Consider the following 9,578-nt stretch of genomic DNA (forward strand, 5'->3'; position numbering starts at 1 on the left):
TTCCATTATCAGTCTTTAAGGCTAATTATCACTAGATAAATAGCCCTAAACATATAATCTCTAATTTAAGAATTAGCAATGTTGTATTCAATATAAATGGCTACACACTGCTAAGCATATCTAATTGATCTTTTCTGTCAATTGGTCATGTATGATTACACTAAGTAAGTTATAGTCAACTATTCCATCTTTTAAGTCAATTCAGTAAATCTTTTAAATTTTTTTAAAAAATTTCTCTCCATAGAGGCAGCTAGGTGGTGCAGTGGATAGAACATCAGCCCTGAAGTCAGGAGGATCTGAGTTCAAATCTGATCTCAGACACTTAACATTTCCTAGCTGTGTGATTCTGACACTTAACCCCAATTACCTCAGGGAAAAAAAAAAAAAAGAAAGAAAAAAAAATCTCTCCATTATATGTTAAAACAACTAACATTTAAAAAGTTGCATTCTTAATTCTGTCCCTCTCATCTTCCTTCCTTTCTCCCTTCCTTGAAATGGTAAGCAATCTAATATAGTTTATATATGTATAATCATGTAAAACATTTTACCAAATACTGTGATAAGTACGGGAATTTTAAAATTCTATCTCTTACATTAATTTTTCTGAATTTTGCTTTGAATATTATATTAAGGCAAGAGGAAATACTACATTTATTATTGAGTTTATATTATCAAGATAAGGAAATAAATATCAAGACAAATATAGGGAGAAAAACAAACCTTATTCTCCAAATCTTTTTTTAATATCTATATTCTCTCACAAATAATCCAATCAATGACAGGGAAAGATAATGCAGAATGTTGGAGGGGATGTGGGAAAACAGGGACACTGATACATTATTGGAGGAATTGTGAATACATCCAGCCATTCTGGAGAGCAATTTGGAGCTATGTGCGAAAAGTTATCAAACTGTGCATACCCTTTGATACAGCAGTGTTACTACTGGGCTTATATCCCAAAGAGATACTAAAAAAGGGAAAGGGACCTGTATGTGCCAAAATGTTTGTGGCAGCCCTCTTTGTAGTGACCAGAAACTGGAAACTACATGGATGCCCATCAATTGGAGAATGACTGAATAAATTCTGGTATATGAATATTATGGCATATTATTATTCTGTAAGAAATGACCAACACGATGATTTCAGAAAGGCCTGGAGAGACTTACATGAACTGATGCTGAGTGAAATGAGTAGGACCAGGAGATCGTTGTATACTACAACAATACTATATGATGATCAATTCAGATGAATTTTCAATATTTTCCATTTTCAATGAATTTCCATTTTCATGAATTTTCCATTTTCAACAATGAGATGAACCAAATCAGTTCCAATAGACTAGTAATGAACTGAACCAGTTACACCCAGCAAAAGAATTCTGGGAGATTACTATGAACCACTACATAGAATTCCCAATCCCTCTAATTTTGTCCACCTGCATTTTGGATTTCCTTCACAGGCTATTTGTACACTATTTCAAACTCCAATTCTTTTTGTATAGCAAAACAACTGTTTGGACACGTATACATATATTGTATTTAATTTATACTTTAACATATTGAACATGTATTGGTCAACCAGCCATCTGGGGGAAGGGGAAAGGAGGGGAAAAATTAGAACAAAATTAGAAAAATTGACAATTGTCAATGTTGTAAAATTACTCATGCATATATCTGGTAAATAAAAGCTATTAAAAAAAAAAAAAAAAAAAAAAAAACAATAACCCAATCATTACTATTTGATCAGTAGGATTCAATTCCACACATTCCAGGAATGTATTGTCCCATTGCCAAAGAAGTTGGATTGTTTAGTTTTGATTGTATGACAATGTTTCTGAAAATTTCTGAATTTTTGGTTCTTTACATGTATGTATAATGATTGTATACTATTTTTCTAAAGGCATTAATGTCTTCCTCGTTATATAGGGAAGTAGACTGGCCTGTGGACTTGGTAGGAGGAAAAAAAACCCTTCAGAAAAAAAAAAAAGCTGCTCCATGTCTTTTCATTCCTGTAGGATGCTCCACTCAGAACATGACTTCAACCCCTCCTGCTATATTTTGACTAGGGTATCAGTCTAATAATAGAAAATTGGCATCAGGGACAGGGCATATCTCCTCTGCCCCAAATGCTGTCTTGTCTTTTCTACTTTAAGTTCTTTTTTCTCTTTACTGTGTGCTTAAAATACTCACAGCTCTGTCTCTCCCTCTGAGGTTTCATCTGCATTATTTCCACCCTAGATTTTGTTGCAATGTCTCTACTTCATGGGTATGCCCACGCATAGAGGTGTCATGAGTGGGAGCAGCCAGAAACACATAACTGATGCTCGTCAATTGGGGCATAAATATCACCCCAGTTATATTTACAAAGTCGCCACAATATAGCTAGAAGTTTATAATCTATGCATACAGCATAGTTTCTGTTCCCTAGATCAGGGCTTGCTAATATTTCTGTCTCTTTTTTCCACCCCATTCCTAATCCCAAAGAACAAGCAGAGGTTCAGAGGATAGATTAGCCAGGAAAATAGCATTCCACCTTGATTATTCTCTACCATGACTAGGGACTGAAGAGAGACAATTAGTTTCAGAAGGAAGGAAGTAATAAAAAGCCCAAGCCAGCTATAGCAGGAGAGCTGATGTACTATGGATCATCAATGGATCCATTGGCTTGCATTATATGACACATAATATGCTATCACAGGGAGCCTTTGGATTAGTCAAAATGAGGTCACTTCCTGTTTCAAGTCTGAGGATGAGATTTTCTTCATGAGTGTTCTGTCTCTTAAGTCAAAGTAATATTTAGCACCTTGAGCAGCATTTTATGTCATTCTTAGATAGCATTTTTTTTAATCACAAAGTGCCAAATGTCCATTTTACTTATCTGATAATTACTTCAGAATTGGTTAATTTGAATATTGATTATCTTCATCATATCTCTGTCAGGTAACAAGTTTTGCAGTAACCACTCTAAGGTCAGTCAACTTACTGCTAACTACATTAGAACTGTTTAATTAGCTTATTACTGACACTTGCCTCTACATTATAAGGTCATATTGGTCCAGAGGTCCTATAAGATCAGAAGCAACTCACTGCCTCTTCACTAGCTATCTTAATAATCAGACTATTTTTATCTCTGGACCAATGTCATTTCAGACTGACATGCTTCTCTCCACAGATTTGCTGATATCATTGCTTGCTCTTCTGCCAATTTTCAGTTGTGAGACAAGATTCATAATAGAGAGAGTACCTCCAACTCGTCCAAAAAGTGAGAACTCAGAGAATGCTGGGACATTTTTCCTATGTCCAATTTACCTGCTCACTGTGTTTCAATTTACTAGATAAGGTGTAAAGCTTTGCATCTTTGCACTGAAAATATAGATTGTATTTCTTGGCCTTAGGTAGTGATTCATATACAATAACCTTCTCCCTCAAATTTTGTACCACAACATACATTTTATTATATACACATCATATACATATTTGACATTATTTGATCTTTTCAGGAAGTTAGGTAATGCAAAAGAAAGGAAACCGGGCTTGGAGATGGGAAGATCTGAGTTCCAAGGCTATCTCAGACTATTACTAGCTCTATGACCATAGGCAAGTCACTTAATCTCTGTGTACCTCAATTTACTCATCTGTACAATGAGGATGATAATACATAGTACATATCTCCAAAAGTTTTTGAGGATCAAATGAGAAAATACATATAAAACACTTTGTAAATTTATGGCACCAGGAAAATGTTAGCTAACTTAACTATAATGTCCTTTCTATATAGTCAGTTTCCTGGATTGTAAGCAGAGAGAAGTTGAAAACTAGCTTTTGATTTGTGTTTATTTAACACAAATAAAATGTGCAAAGCTTTTTACTCGTTTTCTTCATTCCTCAGTCTAATATTTGGATTGGTGATTGATAGTGAGCTGCGCTGTTCTCTCAACAATGACTTTCTGATTTTTAGTGGAAACATTGTGAGCACTCTCAGCACTGTAATATTTGTTGCACGTTAGGAGCACTTCTAGCTATTTGACATTGTGCACGCAAAACTTGGATCCACTTGGTAACATGTTTTGTCTTCTTATTGCTTACCTAACCAATATTGGGCATGATCTGGCCCTTGAATCATCCTCTTACTCTATTTGTCAATGCCTCTTGGTTTATATCAGTTACTCTTGATCTTGATGTAACTGTCAGACTGGTGCCAGATGAACTTTTTGGTCCTCTTCTTGACAATTTTGGGCTTCATGAGGGATCAGAAGGCAAATATGATACTGGCGAAGAGATTGCAACCCCTCCACAGAAAGAACCAATGGAGAGAAAGACAATGAAAACAAGCTTCTGAATGGAATTTTTGACACCAATCTGTTCAAAAGATTTGGAATTGTCTTTAGGGCAAAATAGACTAAGATAAAGAAACTAAAATTTTAAAAAGCAGGCCTTCCTCAAATCTGAGTGGAAAGGTTAGATAAAATAGTGATATTAATAGCAAAGATTATTGGGAAAATATAGAAAGTAATACCTAGATGATTTATGTATTTGATCTTTTTCTCCCTAGGTATGTCTATTTCATTCTTTAATAAAGCTTATCCTTAGCTGTTTCTAATAAAGAAAGGATTCTTTTTGAAGGTATAATTGAACAAGAAGGCATAATGATCTCCAACTCAGATAATGATCCCAGTCGAAAGCCTAGTGCCATCCACTCAAGTTCCTCAGGACTGAGAAATATATGATAAGAAGTAAGAGTGTTAACCTGTACTCATCAAAAATCATGAAATCTTATCTAGTTGGGAGCTATACGAGAAAAGAAGGGAGGCAGGAGAGCACAAACTCATAGTCACAAGCAAATAATTAATCACAAGGAATTCCTTTTCAATGTCAGCCAGACCCACTGAAAGTAATAATATAACCATAAGAGTCAATGGCATTGTTGATTTGATCTGACTATTTGTCATTGCTTAGCTATGGCATGCTGTTGCATTGTGAGAACTATGTAATTTCTCAAGCAGAAACAGATCACAGGGTCAGTGACTTAATACTTTAAAGGTACCTTAGGAGATCATCAAATCCAATCACCCCATTTTACAGATGAGGGAAGCAAGGCCCACAAAGCTAAAGGGAGTGGGTTTGAAATTTTGCCCTCTAATATCAACCCCTGAGCCCTTTTAACTGTACCATACTCCTCCCAAGTTATTTTCCTATGTGACTTGAGAAATTCTCCACCTATCCTATTCCTTAATAACTAATTTTTAAATAAGATGCCCACCTTGTGATCATCCTAGCAATGAAAGATCCAGGGTGCCTTATGTTCTATATGTTTATCCCCAGAAGACCTCAAACCCCAAGGTAGATGATCTACTTATCTATAACTATAAGTAAAAAAGAGTTTACAGAAAATTGGTCTGAACTGGTCAGATTGCAATGGGGAATAGCCACAGATGAAAATTGTTCCCAGACTAAGCTAACAGAGCTTGTGTCTGCAAATGTGTCTCTGAGGTTTCCTCTATCTCTAGCATCCTAGAACAACAACTATAGCAACAATCTCAAAACTAGCTGTTAAGGGCATGAAACCATAATTAAGTCACCACCACTCATCTGGCAGCAGCTTACCTCAAGTGTAAGCAAAAGAAGTTAAGAGAAAATAAACCCTGAATGCTTGAATATTAGTGTTAGTTTCTTTCACTTAAAACTTTTTAGCCCTTGAGTGAATTTCTTTGTTTTAATCCCATTACAAAACATAATCCATTTTAAAAACATACCTTTGGGGGAAACTAGATGGCTGAGTGTATAGAGCATCTGTCCTGAAGTCAGAAGAATCTGAGTTCAAATCAGGCCTCAAACATTTAACACTTGCTAGCTGTATGACCCTGGCCAAACCACTTATCTCTAATTGCCTCGCCAAAAAGAAAAGAAAAAACAAATATACTTTTGTTCAAATATAGGTAGGACTATCATTTTTTATAGGACTCAATCATAAGCCATCCCATATTTGACCTTTCAAATTTGAGACTTGGAACCTTACCACCCATCTTCATCATTTAGAGATATCTGTACCATATTCTACCTTCTAACCTAACACGCACATCAGAAACTCACACCATAATTTACTTGTTTTTCTCATGTTAATCCTCTTAAAAATGAGCTCTCTGTGCCTTCTGACATAACTACTTTGCCTGATAAATAAATTTATGTTCCTGAGAGATTAGAGGCAATCCTTCTTAATCAGGTCCTTTGTATATTTTCCTGTGAATATATGCATTTTAAAAGTAGATTCTGTTATCCAATTCAGTAGAGTGACTCTAATGTTAATAATTTCAAACCAAGTAAGAAAAGGTAATCCCACCTTGGCAGGCCAGTTCTTTTTTTTTTTTTTTTTGGCATAAGAACTTTAAGATAATTCCTAAATGATGTCATATGTATGTTTTAGTCAATTTCATTGCCCTAGGAGGACTAATCCACCACTCAAGTAGCTAAGTAGAAGTAAGATGAGTAAATACTTAGCTAAAATATATCAATCAAAGAATCAGTGAAATTTCACCTGCTGGTTGCTGTTTTATGAGCAAATACTAAATTAACTTCAAAGGACATAAGAAGGAAGATATTATCTGCATCCAGAAAAAGAACTGATAAACAGAATTACATATAGAATAATTTTATACACACATATACAGAGAGAGAGAGAGAGAGAGAGAGAGAGAGAGAGAGAGAGAGAGAGAGAGAGAGAGAGAGAGAGAGAGAGATTTGTGTCTATAGCCATCTTTTGGGGAGAAGAAAAAAAGAAATTTATATGATAGCTTTATTATATGTTTAAAAGGAATAAGAACTTGTACAAAATAGATTTGCAGTTTTGTTTGCAACCATCTCTTTTGTTATTATACTGAGTTAAGGAAAATTGAAAACTTGAAATTTTCCTTATTTTTTAAATAAATTTGTACCCTAAATAGGTATTGCCTTTGCTGGCAAGAAGAGGAAGAGCTTGCAGGCTGGGGTGGATTCCAAGCTCTTTTGTTCTTGTTATAACATCTGTTTTACATCAGGTAAATTTTCTTAGTAAGAGACAATGTCATTATTTTTCCTCCTTTCTCATTCTTCTGAGTCAGCAGGTTATTTAAACAGGTCAGGTTGAAGCTACTATAATTGCATGCTGTAGCATCTCATTTTCATCCTTTCTGCTTATTATTGACTTTGACCTTTTCCATAACCAGCCAATGATGTAACTATACACAGACAGCTGATTCTGAAAAGACATCTATTATTATAATTAGCCACAATATAGTTAATTTCATTTTTTCATGATGGTACTCAGAATTTGTCAAATTTGGTGCCACTTAAAGAAAGTGTCTGTGTTTATTCAGGAGGTTATTAGGTAGTTTACAAGTATTTGATTGATTTCATTTCTTAACCCTGAACCACACTTTTAAACAATTTTAATTGTCTTCCTAGTGTCAATTTCCCTCATTAAGTTACTAAGTATCAAATTATTTATTCATTTAGTTGAGAGATATTGTAAACTCTTCATTAAATTTCATTTTGTTGTGTGTGTGTTTTTTCTGCTAAGTCCAGAGACATTAATACAGCCCCATGTGAAAAAATAGAAGAGAAAGACAAAGATTTAAGCCCTATCTCATAAAATATCAAATAAAATATTTAAGGAGAAAACAAATTTTTAAAAAGTCGGATATGGGAACCAATAAACCCAATCAATCTTCAACATTTATAGTTAAACTGGAAGGACAACAAATGGTCATAAATCTGCTCATGCTTATATAATGAAATGCTCTCACTTGTAACAGTAGAGAAAATATCAAATATCAGCTGTACAACTTCTGGACTAGATTATTATATGACAAAATAATAATGGAATTTGATATAAAGTTGGAAATGGTGACAGAACCTAAGGAAATACAGAAAACAATTCATCTAAAAGGTGGCTTAAGGGATCAAATATTAAGATTTCTCCAAAACATAGAAGATTCCCCTAACATAGAAAAGATCACAGCAGGGTCTTTTTCAGAAGGGGAAAAAATATCTAGAAAATCAGAAGCAATTACCAATCCAGATGCCTACTTGTTCATTTCTGAATAAAAAATGAGTACTCACTTCTGGAATTATATGACTTTCAGTTTCAATGTGAAGGCTAATATTTGACTCAAGGCTCCTATCCAGTGCATGTTCTCCCAAGAAACCAGACAAGTATATAAATTAATAAACATTTAATTAGGACAGAAAACCAAGCAATAATCATTCTCAATCCCCCATTGCTGTTACACGAATTGAATGATCTCCCAAAGACTCTTGCACCAATAGGAAAGGAAAAAGTTCCATATGTAAAAAGTTACCTCAGTCTCTGGTAAGGAAGTTGGGTAACCATCCCTCTAGTCTGAAAACTAATGATTCCCTCCTGGCAACCTATTGTGCCTCATTGCTTCTTAGCTCTGCCCCTCATAACTTCCCTTTAAGGACTTTAAAGATATCATATACTGAAGCTCCACTATCTATCCCTGTTTTCTGCCTCCAAAATGCCACTCATTGTTTCTCCATCAAGCAGTGACTGCCATCTCTCCCTCAGGGGAGTGGTAACCCTGCTTATTCACTCACCCTCCCAGAAAGGTCCCTAGTTCTATCTTATAGCCAGTTTATCTTTATAGTCAGGTTAAACAAAATCCTCTCATATCTTTTTCACCTTGGAGCATAATGCTGTGTGCCTTGAATATGGTCTATACCTTCCAATGAGGGAGATACTATTATCCCATTTCAAAAGCCCAGAGCCATGCATATTGCTTTCAAACAACAATATTTCTCAATTTGGCTTATTTACCAAGATTGGAATGAAGAGGCCAAGATTTATCCACATATCAAGGGATTTCTCTATAATAAAATGTGAAAAGAATATACAAGCTTTCATAGACAGTTTTCCACAGCAGATATCTTCATAGTAACAATGGGAGATATAGACTAGAACATAGCATTCTATTATCCTTTTTTTGTTAATTTCAAAATATTGTCTCAAACATTTGAATAGAACAAAATGTCAAAATTTATCCTTAAAGATTTTCTTCAAATAAGGTGTCCCCCAAACATATGTAGGAATCATAAAAGGTTCTATGAAGATTGTAACCATGGAAATAACTTTGTTCAATGACCTGAGTATAAAATCAAAGAAGATGTATAAAACAAGCAGACATATGCTTACTCAAAGTGCTGATCAGTGATATAGAATGGTCTGCTTAGAGTCCAAACAAAAGAATTTCTAATGGATGCTAAGTTTTCCCATATGTCTTTATTAGCAAATGATATATTAATTGCATAGAGTTTAAAAAAAAAAAAAAAAAAAAAAAAGGAGGGTGTAGTGGGATTGGGAATGGACAATGACTCCTCAATGAAATCAACAGTCATTCAAAAGAGATCAATATTTATCAACCAAACTAGAAGAACCAGGTGGATGAAAAATACATGTTACCCAGATTGTGACATAAAGTTGAATATATTATACACAGATGTTGCATATAAACAATGAGTTTGACCCAAAATTGAACAAGAAAAAAAAGTGGGCTGAGTTAAATTTAGGGAACTGCAAATTGTGAT

The 9,578-nt window shown here is 34.5% G+C and overlaps 1 pseudogene; it reads right to left on the reverse strand.

The window, feature by feature from the left end:
• Positions 1 to 377: 377 nt before the first annotated feature.
• Positions 378 to 9,316, reverse strand: LOC141562934 (large ribosomal subunit protein eL32 pseudogene; annotated as a pseudogene).
• Between the last annotated feature and the right edge of the window lie 262 nt (positions 9,317 to 9,578).

The sequence above is a fragment of the Sminthopsis crassicaudata genome, chromosome 3, assembly GCF_048593235.1.
Source record: "Sminthopsis crassicaudata isolate SCR6 chromosome 3, ASM4859323v1, whole genome shotgun sequence".
Taxonomy (NCBI): Eukaryota; Metazoa; Chordata; class Mammalia; order Dasyuromorphia; family Dasyuridae; genus Sminthopsis; species Sminthopsis crassicaudata.